Raw genomic sequence first — 13,575 nt, forward strand, 5'->3', positions numbered from 1 at the left:
TACCTTAAGCAAATGGGGAGGCCTCCAGAATCAATCCTCAAGAAGGACAGGAATCAGGCATTTCCAGGGATCTCAGGAGCAGGGACCCAAGGGGAATCCGTTTAGGAATGACTCCAATGATTTTCCCTCTTGCATCACTCCCCTTGAGAGCTGAGCCCTTCTAAGAGAGTTTGATTGGCCTGAAGTCAGCTGCCCACCCTTGGGCCTAGTGGTAGGGGCAGGTCCTAACAGGATTACAGGGAATGGAGGAGAGAGAGTTATCCAGAGGAAGAGCAGGGTGTCGTTACCCAAAGAAATGGGGAGGGTTGCTAGGCAGGCCAAAGCAGCAGCTGTCTCCTCCATGAAGAAAGAAGAAAGAGGGAGGGTAATGTTTCCTAAAATACTATTTATGTTTGTCCCGGAGGCCTTTCCAGGAATTTAAATGTATCTCTCTCCCTGAGAGGCTGGCTCATCCTCTCGGGGCATTCATGCAAAAAGAGCAAGAATCTGGCAATAATCATAAACTACTTCTTTCCCTGGCCTAATGAAGCAGATCTCTAGTTGTTTATGTTGCATTAATTTAAATCTCATCTTTGCCTCACAATTTCATAAGAGTAACAATTCCTAGTTCAATCAAAACACATTATACTAAACTCTCAGAATTCAACAGATGATAAGCTTACAAAAATGGCTCACATATTCAAGAATCTCTTCCCCAGTCGGGTTGTTTTTGGCTATAAGTGCTAGAACATCCAACTTGAAGTTGCTTAAGCCAGACAAAAACGTATTGATGCACATGACTGAATGTCCAGATGCAGGAGAGGTGTCAGTGGTGGGGAGGGATTTCATCCAGTGGTTCTAGCCCTCTCCTCTGCAGTTACCATGATGCTTTCTGCCCTGTTTTCTCCCCATGTTCTTCATCTCAGGCTGGAAGCAAGATGGCTCAGAATTTCCAGGCCTCAAGACTACAAAAAACAGTATCTGGAGAGAAAATGAGATCATTGCTTAATGCAGCCTCAGGAATAATGTAACTTTCCCCAGAATCTTCTAGCAAACTTTCCTCTCATCTCCTTAGCCCAGATTGGGTCACATTCCCAATCCTGAAACGACCCTGGTAGTCAAGCAGATTCCATCTGCTAACTGGCTTAGACCTGGGTTCTTGAACCAGTCAAACTGGCAAAGGGAATTATATTATCATGCCTGGTTCCCAACTCACAGGCCACTAGATGAGAAAAAGAAGGAACGTATGTTAAAAAGAAAATAGGGTAGGCATTTATCTTTTTATTCTCCCCCAATATCTGAACCTCACTGCTGCCCCACCCCTATGTCTGAGAAATTTAAGATTTAATGGAGGGCTTCCCTGGTGGCACAGTAGTTAAGAATCCGCCTGCCAATGCAGGGGACACGGGTTCGAGCCCTGGTCCGGGAAGATCCCACATGCCACGGTGCAACTAAGTCCGTGTGCCACAACTACTGAGCCCGTGTGCCACAACTACTGAAGCCCATGCACCTAAAGCCCGTCCTCTGCCACAAGAGAAGCCACCGCAATGAGAAGCCCACGCACCGCAACAAAGTGTAGCCCCAGCTCACTGCTACTAGAGAAAGCCCGCACGCAGCAACGAAGACCCAACACAGCCAAAAATAAATACAAATAAAATGACACCTTCTTCTAAAAAAAGAAAAACAAGATTTAACGGAAGACAGAGGCCACTTCGTGTTAATGTTGGAGACCCCATCAGCTTTCTGACTCTCTCTCGGCAAGAGCAGGGACATGTAACTGAGGCTCCACTGATCACACAGAACTGTCTCAGGTTCTTTTCAGAACCTTGAGGCGGAGAGCCAGGCACCTCCTAGAAAATCCATTTGAATGGCAGGTGGTAGCAGGCTTCCAGGGTCATCAGTGGCCCCAGCAATGGTATATCCAGTGTAGGGTTGCCAGGTTTAGCAAATGAAAATACAAGAGACCCAGTTAAATTCAAATTTCAGATTTAAAAAAAACAGTCTTTAGTATAATTTTTTTTTAGTGTGTGTCCCAAATATTGCATAGGACATACTTATACTTAAAAAAATTATGCACTGTTTATTTAAAATTCAACTTTAACTAGGCATCCTACGTTTATCCCACAGCCCTACTCCAATGGCACCCAGTTTCCAGGGGCAACCACGTGTTCAGTGGCAATGGCAGAAGGGTCCTCACCAGACTGGTTTTGTGGCTTCTTTGGGGTTGTGGTCCAGCCTGCTATCTCCCTCCCTGGCTCCTGCTCAGTTTCCAAGCCTAGTTCTGCATCATGACCAGAAATTCTGTGCAAATAAATCATACCATGTAAGCTTTGGTTGCTCGCAACTCTGAACCCTGGTAATACAAACCTCGACATCCACTACAAAAATGTGAACCTGTCCTTTGGCGTTGATGTCCGTACGAAACACAAAGGGAGAATGGAACATTTTAAAAGCAGAAGTAGCATGATACTGCCTTTTGAAGTCTGGGTCTTAGAACACGATGCTTGGCAAGCTTCTTCTTTGTCAGTGGCTTAAGGAATTTCCCAACAATGCCTCCTGCTTCAACTAACCTAAGGGTAAAATAGAAACAATTCTGGAATGTTCAATGACTTTTAAATTAAGGGTAACAAAATTCTGGCATAAACAGACAAAAGTCCCTTACCAGGACTTTTCCAATCTTTTAGCCTATCCTGACTAATAAAACGAAACTATTTTCATATATCATAATCTCACTACTACTACATTTAGCAATAAGAATACAATGAAAACCTGTAGCAAGAAAAATGTTATTAATACTTTCTGGCTCCTAAGTTAAACTGTATTCCTATTAACCTTCTTATGTCCCCAGAATAAGACATATTCATGGTCTGGATTCTGTTTGGATTGGGGGCTGATGCTAATTTACCAGTTGTCATTGGGTAGTATAATAAAGCAATTTAATTACACTAATAGTTATAGACTCAAACACTGCCCTCCTTCTCTAGATCATGAAAGAAGCATCTTGGTTCTAGGTGGTGACATTTGCCACCCTGCATACATGCCAGGGGACACTGGGGTGCTTGGGCTCCTGGCTTATTAAGTGATGATATAGGTTGTTTGCTGAGGTTGAACATGGTGCTTATAAGCTGGGCGCAGCCTCTCCAGCCTTTTTCAGCTTCACTCCCTCACAACTGGGACAGCTGGCATGGCTCTGGAAGCCAAATTTGAAGCAAACATTCTCTTAGCAATTGACAATTCCAAACATGAACAGGCACCTGAAACATAGGGGTGGTGGATTTTTTTTCACATCCAGCAGCCATTCCTTTTTTTCTGACATCCCCTGATTCCTACATAGAAAAGTATTGCTCCCACATGGTGTGAAATCTATGAGACACAGTGAAACCAAAGGCTGCCATTCTACTGAAGAAGCTGAGGGGGTCCCTGAAGGCTCCTTCTATAGGACTGTACTCCTTCATGTCCCAGCCTAGCCAAAGGGGTAGAGGATGTGACCTCAGCCTGGCCCAATACGTGGCCGTGTTGACTGGTCCACTCAATCAGAGCCAACCGGACACAACAAAACCTGGTTTGGGACTCCTGAGAAAAAAACATTTTTGCTCTTTTTCACTGGATTTGAAGTGCTAGAAAGTTAGGTTTGGAACTGTAGCAACCAAACCGCTACCACAGTGAAGAGGCTTTTCTGAAAGTAGGGCAAATCAGAGGCCAGAAGATCAAAGAGAAACTAGGTCCTGGCAACATCACTTGACCTTCTTCAGCAAGTCATAACTGAAGCCAGACCTACCCCTGGAATTGCCAAATTCCCTTTTCTAAGGTCAGAGTGTTCCTGTCACTCGGGACAGAGCTGAAGTGATACAATTGGTTTTCCCTCCACATGCAAGTGTGAGACTGTCCAGCATGAAGAATAGTCACAGCCAGGCCTCGGACCAAGACCTTGGATCTCTGGATCATTGTTGGGTGGAGTCTCATCCAGGGTCTCCTGCTGTAACTTCAGGCAAATCACCTCACCTGTCTTGTCTCCTCCCCATCAAAGGAATGTTCCTACTTGCCCTAGAGACTCATGTGGCCGTTGTGGGAAGAGCAATATGGAAGCAACTAATATGGAAAGGCTACGATATTATTTTGTTCTAATATTATAATATTGTATTTGCTTTCCAAGCAATCTGGGAAGCTTTACCAAAAGAAGCAACTCTGGAACCACACTTCTTTGTGTTTTTGTTTTTCCTGAAGGGCATAATTTCTTCCAAAATCAGAGAATTTACAAACTCAGCTGCCTTTTATTTTTTAATTTTTTAAATTTTTTTAGTTTTGGCTGCACTGCACAGCTTGCGGGATCTTAGTTCCCCGATCAGGGATTGAACCCGTACCCCTGCAGTGGAAGTGGGGAGTCCTAACCACTGGAGCGGCAGGGAAGTCCCTCAAGTGCCTTTTAATTCAGTCATCTTGCAGTTCATTTTTCGCTTCATATTTAAGTGTTTGGTGGTCAGACCACATTTCCGCTAAGAGTTCATGGCTTGTTTTCAGGTGGGAATGATTAAAAGTTAAATATAATTGTTATCTGTTTAAGATCTATGAATAATTTTGATAAAATGTTCAGAATGTGTTATTTCACAAAACCCTGCCCTCAACTCAAGATCAAATGGTATTGAATTATGGTTTTCTCAGGGTATATGCTGAGTAGTGGGATTGCTGGGTCATATGGTAGTTCTATTTTCATTGCAGCACTATTTACAATAGCCAGGACGTGGAAGCAACCTAAATGTCCATCAACAGATGAATGGATAGAGAAGATGTGGCACATGTATACAATGGAATATTACTCAGCCATAAAAAGGAACGAAATTGAGTTATTTGTAGTGATGTGGATGGACCTAGAAGCTGTCATACAGAGTGAAGTAAGTCAGAAGGAGAAAACAAATACCGTATGCTAACACATATATGTGGAATTTTAAAAAGCAGTACTGATGAACCGAGTGGCAGGGCAGGAATAAAGACGCAGACGTACAGAACGGACTTGAGGGCACAGGGAGGGAAGGGGAAGCTGGGATGAAGTGAGAGAGTAGCACTGACATATATACACTACCACATGTAAAATAGATAGCTAGTGGGAAGCAGCCGCAAGGAGATCAGCTCGGTGCTTTGTGTTCACCTAGAGGGGTGGGATAGGGAGGGTGGGAGGGAGGCTCAAGAGGGAGGGGATATGGGGATATATGTATACATATAGCTGATTCACTTTGTTGTACAGCAGAAGCTAACAAAACATTTATTCTCCAATAAAGGTGTGAAAAAAAAAGATTAAATGGTATTGACACACTGGTTTGTTTGGTTTGGGGTCGGCAGATGGGGCTGTGCTAGATTGTATGTTTCAGTTATCAGATTTCACTAGAAAAACGAATGATTTTCTAAACGTGTTTCCAGAAAAAATGACTAAGTGTGAGTAACACTAAAATAAACTTCCTGTAAATTGTGAGAGGGATACATTGAAGGGGAGAAAAGGCTCAGTGTTTCTACCACTGTTTGTGACTTGTGTTACCATGGAAACTGGTACCATAAAACAGGCCATTTTGTTATTGGACAAGGTACTTATTAGTTTCTGCTATCAAAAAAGAAAACAAAAGGGGATTTGAAGTAAGTACAGATAAAACCCCTATTCCTCAGTCCTTGTATTTCTACAAGGAATTTTGGCTCCTGACAAGGTCTAATCAGAGCTGCACATCTAAGTCTGTTTTCCGTTCTTGTGACCGTGGGCAGTATTTGCGTTCTATTTAGGGAGCAATGAAAAGATCATTGAAGGGTTGGTTTTAAGCAGAGGTGTGACGTGTACATCAGGTGTACATACTGATGTGTAAAGAATGGATCATAGTGGAGCAAGCATGGTAGAAGCGGGATGAGTCACGAAGGTATGGCTGTGGTCCAGGTAAGAGATGAAGTGGTCTGAACCAGGACAGTAGCAGTGAAGTAGAAATGAGGAAATGGCAAGTGCTTTATTGGAGTAAAGATATCCTTTATGAGCAAAACAAAGATGACCTCACGTGAATCCAGTAAAAGTTACTACAATGATTCTTTGGTTTTTTTCATAAGTTTATTTTTTTATTTTTGGCTGCGTTGGGTCTTCATTGCTGCACGCGGCATTTTCTCTGGTTGTGGCGAGCGGGGGCTACTCTTTGCTGCAGTGCGCAGGCTTCTCATTGCGGTGGCTTCTCTTGTTGTGGAGCATGGGCTCTAGGCGCGGGGGCTTCAGTAGTTGTGGCGCACGGGCTCAGTAGTTGTGGCTCACGGGCTTAATCACTCCGCGGCATGTGGGATCTTCCCGGACCAGGGCTTGAACCCGTGTCCCCTGCATTGGCAGGAGGATTCTTAACCACTGCGCCACCAGGGAAGCCCTGATTCATTTTTAAATATTGTTGTCTCTTCAATTCCCTTTGCTGATAAAGATTCTAATTAAAGACTAACACTAATTTTCTAGGAGGAGAATCATGAGAGAACACAGGCCTCACAAACATATGCCAAGTGACAAAGATAAACAAAAGGTAAAGGCCAATATAACAGAAAAATCCAACCAATAACGTGTTTACATCTTTGCTTGTGACACCTTGACTGTACCCTCAAAGTTGCCAACATCAGGAATAATCTTGAATGCACTTGTTGGACCACTGAATTACTTCTTTGTAAAGTGATTTCTAAATAGTTCTAGGATTAGACATCCTAGACAATCATGTATTTCAAATGAAATCTTACTTCTTTTACATCTTAAGGCTCCAGCCAAGTAAAATTCTTTTATGGCATCAGCCTCTTTCCCTTAAAGGTTATCTGCTGGTAAGGATACTTGTGCATAGTTGGATTGAGTTCCAATGAACGGTGTAGCACATCAGCAGCCATGTAGGTAAGGAGCAGATAATCGAAAATATGTACTCCTGATTGACTGGTGGTTATAGATAAGCAAGTTGTCCTCCCCACAAGAGTCAGGGTCACTTTTACCTCTAGACCAGTTGTTGATGGCACCAGGCAAAGATAATCTACCCACATTTTATCTCTCTACCTTCTGGAGAAATAAAATTTCCAAAGTACAATTAGAGGAACTGGACTCAGCCAGCTTCTGTTGGAAAGGTTTTCATTTCTTTTTCTATAATCTGCAGAGCATATTTATTTATATTAGATGATTTGGTAAAGGCACAATAGATATCTTTATCCCATTTTTGTTTTATAGTTAAAATGGTTTTTAACATATTCACAAGGTTATATAATCATCACCATTATCTAACTTCAGAACATTTTCAAGACCTCAGAAAGGAACTCCAGGACTTCCCTGGTGACACAGTGGTTGGGAGTCCTCCTGCCAGTGCGGGGGACACAGGTTAGAGCCCCGTTCCAGGAGGATCCCACATGCTGCAGAACAACTAAGCCTGCGAGCCACAACTACTGAGCCCGCGTGCTGCAGCTGCTGAGGCCCGCACACCTGGAGCCAGTGCTCCTCAGTGGGAGAGGCCACTGCAGTGAGAGGCCCGCACACTGTGGTGAAGAGTGGCTCCTGCTCACCACAGCTGGGGAGGGCCTGCACGCAGCAACGAAGACCCAATGCAGCAAAAAATAAATTAATTAATTAAATAAATTAAAAAAAAAAAAAAAAAAGAACTCCATATCCATTAGTAGTCACTCCCCATCTCCTACTCCCCCCACTCCCTGGAACCACTAATGGACTCTATGGATTTGCCTGTTCTGGTCATTTCAGATAAATGGAATCATATACTACATGGCCTTTTCTGTCTGGCTTCTTTCACTTAGCATGTTTTCAAGGTTCATCTTTATTGTGACATGTATCATAACTTCATTCCATTTTATGGCCAAAAAATATTCTGTTGTATGGCTATCCCACATTTTGTTATTCATTCATTAATTGATGGCTATTTGGGTTATTGCTACATTTTTGCTATTAAGAATAATGCTGCTATGAACATTCACATGCAAGTTTTTTTGTGTGTATGTATATATTATCAACTTTTTTGGGTATATACCTAGCAGCAGAATTGCTAGATTATATAGTAACTCTATGTTTACTTTACTGAGGAACTGCCAAACTGTTTTTCACAGCAGCTGCACCATTTTTCATTTCTACCAGCAGTGTATCAGCATTCTGATTTCTCCACATCCTCACCAACACTTGTTTTAATCTTATTATAGCCATCTTAGTGGGTGTGAAGTAGTATCTCATTGTGGTTTTGATTTGCATTTCTGTAATGATTAACGATGTTGAACATATTTTCATGTGCTTCTTGGCCATTTGTCCATCTTCTTTGGAGAAATGTCTATTCAAATCCTTTGCCAATTTTTTTTTTAATGAGTTGTCTTTTTACTGTTGAGTTGTAAGAGTTCTTTATGTATTCTAGATACAAGTCTCATATCAAATATGTAATTTACAAATATTTTCTCCCACTGTGTGTCTTTTCACTTTCTTGATGGTGTGCTTTGGAGAAAAAAATTTTAATTTTGAAGAAGTCCAATTTGTCTATTTTTTACTTGGTTGCTTGTTCTTTTGGTGTCATCTCTAAGAAATCATTGCCTAATCCAGGGTCACAGAAATGTATACCTACGTTTTCCTCTAAGAGTTTAATAGTTTTAGCTCTTACTTTTAGGTCTTTGATCAATTTTGAGTTCATTTTTGTCAATGGTATAAGGTATGAGTCCAATCTCATTCTTTTGCATGTGGATATCCAATTGTCCCAGCACCATTTGCTGAAGATACTGTCCTTTCCCCATAATGGTCTTGCACCCTTGTTGAAAGTCAGTTGACCATAGATTTATGGGTTTATTTCTGGACTCTCAATTTTGTCCTACTGATCTATATGTCTATCCTTATGCTAGTACCACACTGTTTTGATTACTGTAGCTTTTGTAGTAAGTTTTAAAATTAGAAAGTGTGAGTCCTCCAACTTTGCTCCTGTTTTTCAAGATTCTTTTAGTTATTCTGTGTTTCCTTTGCATTTCCATATCAATTTTAGGATCAGCTTGTCAACTTCAGCCAAAAAGCACAGTTGGGATTTTGACAGGGATTGTACTGAATCTATAGATCAATTGGGAAGTACTGACATCTTAATTATTGTCTTCCAGTCCATGAACATGGGATGTCTTTTCATTTGTTTAACTCTTTAATTTCTTTCAATGAGGTTTTGCAGTTTTCACTGTACAAGTGTCACACTTCTTATTAAATTATGTCCAGGTAATTCATTCTTTTTGAATTTTATATACTGAGCCTATATCCTGCATCCTTGCTGAACTTGCTTATTCTAATAGTTTTTAGGATCTTTAGGATTTTCTGTATACCAGATCATGTCATTTGCAAATAGAGATAGCTTTAGTTCTTCCTTTCCAATCTGGATGCTTTTTTTTTTCTTGCCTAATTGCTCTGGCTAGAACCTGCAGTACAATGGTGACTAGACGTGGTGAGAGTGGACATCCTTGTTTTTTACCTCATTTGGGGGTGTGAGGAGTCTTACCCTACCTTCCTTAACTATGTGCTTTCTTCACTGTGGATGGCTCAGACTCTCCCAAGGTGGCCCTTTATAAAGAGTCCACCAGGTTTTACTTGTATTTTTCCCTCAGTGGTTCTCCATGTCTCTGGATTTAGAGTAAGTATGGGTATGTCACACCAATTAGATTGTATATGTTTAACATCTTATATCCTATATGAAGGCTACTTCATATAAAAGGATATCTACTTTTGCATGCACTGTCTTGGTTAGCCATGCTTACAACTTACGTGGTGCAAGTTAGAACACTGCCTAAATGCTTCAATTTATCCCATCTCTGTTGCTTTGTGAGTATTTTAATGTCTTAAGGATGGCTTCTGTGACCAGAAAGGATTATTCAGAGACTACAGTTTAGCTGTTTAAATCAACTTTATTGCAGATATAGTTTGCACCCATAATAAATAAAATGTACCCATCTTTAGTGCATGGTTCCATGAATTGTAAAAAATGTGTAGATCTATATAATCACCAAAAAGTTTCCCTATGCCTCTCGGCAATCCCCCCACCCCAGCATCATGAAACTGCTGATTTGCTTTCTGTCGCTAATAGATTAGTCTTACCTGTTCTAGAACTTCATATGAATAGATTTTTGGAGTATGTAGTCTTTTCTGTCTGGTTTCTTCCAACTCAGCATAGTATTTTTGATATTCATCCATTTTATTGTATATATAGTAGTTCTCTTTGTTGCTCAGAAGTATTCTATCATCTGGATATATCACTTCCATTAGTGGTATTAGTAATAGTTTTCACCTGTTGATGAACATTTGGGTTTAGTTTGGAGCTACTGTGAATAAAGTTGCTATGAACATTCATATGCAAGTCTTTGTGTGGATTTGTGTTTTAATTTCCTTTGGGTAAATATCTAGAAGTGGAATTACTGGACCATATGTTAAATGTATGTTTAACTTTACTTTAAAAAAGAAAAGAAAGGAAAACAAAACAAATTTACCAAACTGTTTTCCAATTTTACACTCCTATCAGCAATGTATCAAAATTACTTCCAGTTAATCTACAATCTCACCACCATTTGGTGTTACCAGTCTTTTTAATTTTACCAGTCTAGTGGGTACAAAGTGGTATCTCATTGTGGTTTTGAAATTCCCTGATGCCTAATGATGTCGAGCATTTTTCTGTTTGCATACTTATTGGTCACTCAGATATCTTCTTTTGAGAAGTGTGTGCTGCAGTTATTGCCATGTTTTTACCAGTTGTTTAACATTGTTTTTCAAAGAGTAGAGGTTTCAAATTTTAATGAGGTGAAATTTATTAGGTTTTTCTTTTATAGTTAGCGATTTCAGTGTCCTGCCTAAGAAATATTTGCCCCAAGGTTGCAAAGATTTATTTCCAACATCTTCTTCTAGAAGTTGTATAGTAAATTTTGAGTTATTTTGTTGTATGGCATGAGGTAAGGGTCAAGTTTCTTCCTTCTTTCTTTTTTTTTTTTTTTAAATAGAGCCATCCATGGGCTTCTTGGAAAAGGAGACGGAATCTGGAAGCAGCAAGAGGAGGGGTTTGCCTGACTTCCTGGGCCCTGGTGTACATGGAGCCCACACTTGAGAAGAGCAGAAGTTTCAGATAAGGTAAAAGAAACATCTGAGAAGGGGCTAACAATATATCGGTGCTGCTGAATCCAGCTAGTTTCAGCAAGGTACACAGTGAAAGGGTTTGAGGGGGCAGGGAGGGGGGCGATTGCACCAGATGAAGGGAGGTAAAGAGCAGTGGTGTGCAGGCTACTCACAGGGGTTATTATACTGAAGTTTACATTAAAATACTTAGCACTGAAATTGTGGGATGTATTTATATGTATATTAGTTTTTAAAATCTAAACAGTTAACAGTTTAAGTACCTAATCAGGAGTCTACTCCTGGGGTGTTTAAATCAGCATCTGAAAATCCCCAAATAGTAACTGATGTTCTAGAGGGAGTTTCTGCAAACTATTCAAATATCCTTATAGTTAGAGTTCATAAATTAGTATAAGGAATGTTAGATATTTGTCACTGGTGGCATGAGGAAATTCAAGACATGTAGGTGGGCTGGCTTGAAAACTGTGCTGGCACTTTCTCCCCTTCATTCTCTCTGTAGAATGGGAAGAATTAAATCTATCTCCTAGGGGATGTTGAGAAGAATGATGCAATATGCCCAGCTCCAGGCCTGGCACTGAATGACTGCTCGACACTTGTATTTGTTCCTTTTCCTTCTTTACCACTGTATTTTGAGCTCCATCTTCTTTACCATTGTATTTTGAGCTCCCAATTTCACATCACTTACATGTTCACTTTTGTGTCTTCATCTCAACTCTCTTGCTAGACAATCTTTAAGCTTCACTAATTGTTGGCCTCCCTTTGGAGATCCCAAGGCCAAGTTTATCAAATCTTAGTGTATCTAATCACCTGGGATGCTGCTTTAAAATGCAGAGTCCAGGGATATACCTCAAAAGATTGTGATCCTGGGTGTGGTCCAGGAGTCTGTGGTATCATCACATACCTTCAGCTATGCTGAATGAGGCAGTCAGGGTTCATACTTAGAGAAATGTGTGATCTGAGAGAAGCTTGCTCAGAAGCCCTAGAGCTGCATCTTCTTAAAATTCGAACCTGAACAAAGACAGCAAGCCTACTTTTCCGGTCCCTCAGGGAGCCCCTCAGACTGAGCTGACCCAGAAACTTGAAGCAACCTCATCACCCAAGCTCCTCATTTCTGCTTTTCTTGACAACATAGAAATACCATTTTAGTCTGTCCAAAATGCATTTCCCCTTTCTCTGGTAACCCCCTGGAATTTGCTCACTCCTAGTTGAAATAAATGGTTCAAGCAAGGCTGATTCCCTCCTCTACCCCCAACTCAAGTCAATGAAGGTCGGCCTCCAGGGCACTTACTAGAGCAGGGGAGAAGAGTGCCCTTTCTTCGGGGACACTAAAATGGTAGGGACCTAAGCCTGGAGGGGCTAGTCTTGCATTAGGTGGAGAACCCGCTGAGAATGAAACAATAACTATGGTGCTCCTGTGACAGCTTTAGGCCTCTGGAGTTCCTACTTGTATGAGTTACTAATTCTTTTTGGTTTAAGTCCGTTTGAGCTGGAATTTCTCCTTACAACTGAGAGTTCTGACTAATACACAGAACCAACCCCCCAAAAAAAGGCCTTTATATCACCCCCTCTCTCTCTTCTCACCCCTACCTTTCTGCACAAACAGATCCTCCCTCACTGGGCTGTCCCAGCGATTCCCCTGCATCTCACTCTCCCCACAGAATGTTACCTCCTTGCCCCAACTGAAATCCTAAGGACTTGAGTTTCCCATGTCCCTGTAAGCAGGGGACCTTCCTCTTTGGGTAGGGCCAAGTCTAGCCCAGTTTTCTTTCACCCTCTGAGGGGGGAAAAAATCCTTTTCCTTTGAGATTCATGTTACCGAGCTCACCGTTCATTACGAATTTCCTGATAACTTAATTCACTTAGGACTTTGACACCTGTTTTACAGTCTCCCCTTCCACCTCTGCCATCATTCCACAGGGATGTCACCATCTTATTAATAGCCTGTAAACACAGTTTATGTAGCACTTACTGTGTGCCAGGCATGGTTCTAAGCACTTTACATATATTTTAGCTCACTCGACCCTTCTAGTAGCACAGGGTATTATTATCCCCATTTTATAGGTGAGGAAACTGAGGCATAGGAAGGCTGTTTAGACTTGTCTAGAGCTACCCAGACACTAAGTGGTAGAGTGGGTATGAGGACAGGGAATCTAATTGCAGAGTCCAGGCTCTTAATACACATGCTCGCCTGCCAGTTCCCTGTTCCCTGTAATTGTAGCATCCCCCATAATCCCCCCTCTACATTGGTCCTGGACATTTGGAAGGTCCTTGAAGAGGAGATGTCAGCTGAGGGTGGTTTGGATGGCCAATGGAGATCTGTACCTCCACTTCCTACAGCTCAAATATTTATTGTCATCTCCCATGTAAACGTACCAACTAATAGGCCCAGAAGCTGGGATGTAAGTTGGGCTGAAGACACAGCAGTAGCAAAGCAAATTTTGTATTGTGCTCCTGGTACCCCGTAAGGCCTCTTCTCTGCCCCACTAGTCCTTATT

Source organism: Eschrichtius robustus, chromosome 10 (genome assembly GCF_028021215.1).
Source record: "Eschrichtius robustus isolate mEscRob2 chromosome 10, mEscRob2.pri, whole genome shotgun sequence".
Taxonomy (NCBI): Eukaryota; Metazoa; Chordata; class Mammalia; order Artiodactyla; family Eschrichtiidae; genus Eschrichtius; species Eschrichtius robustus.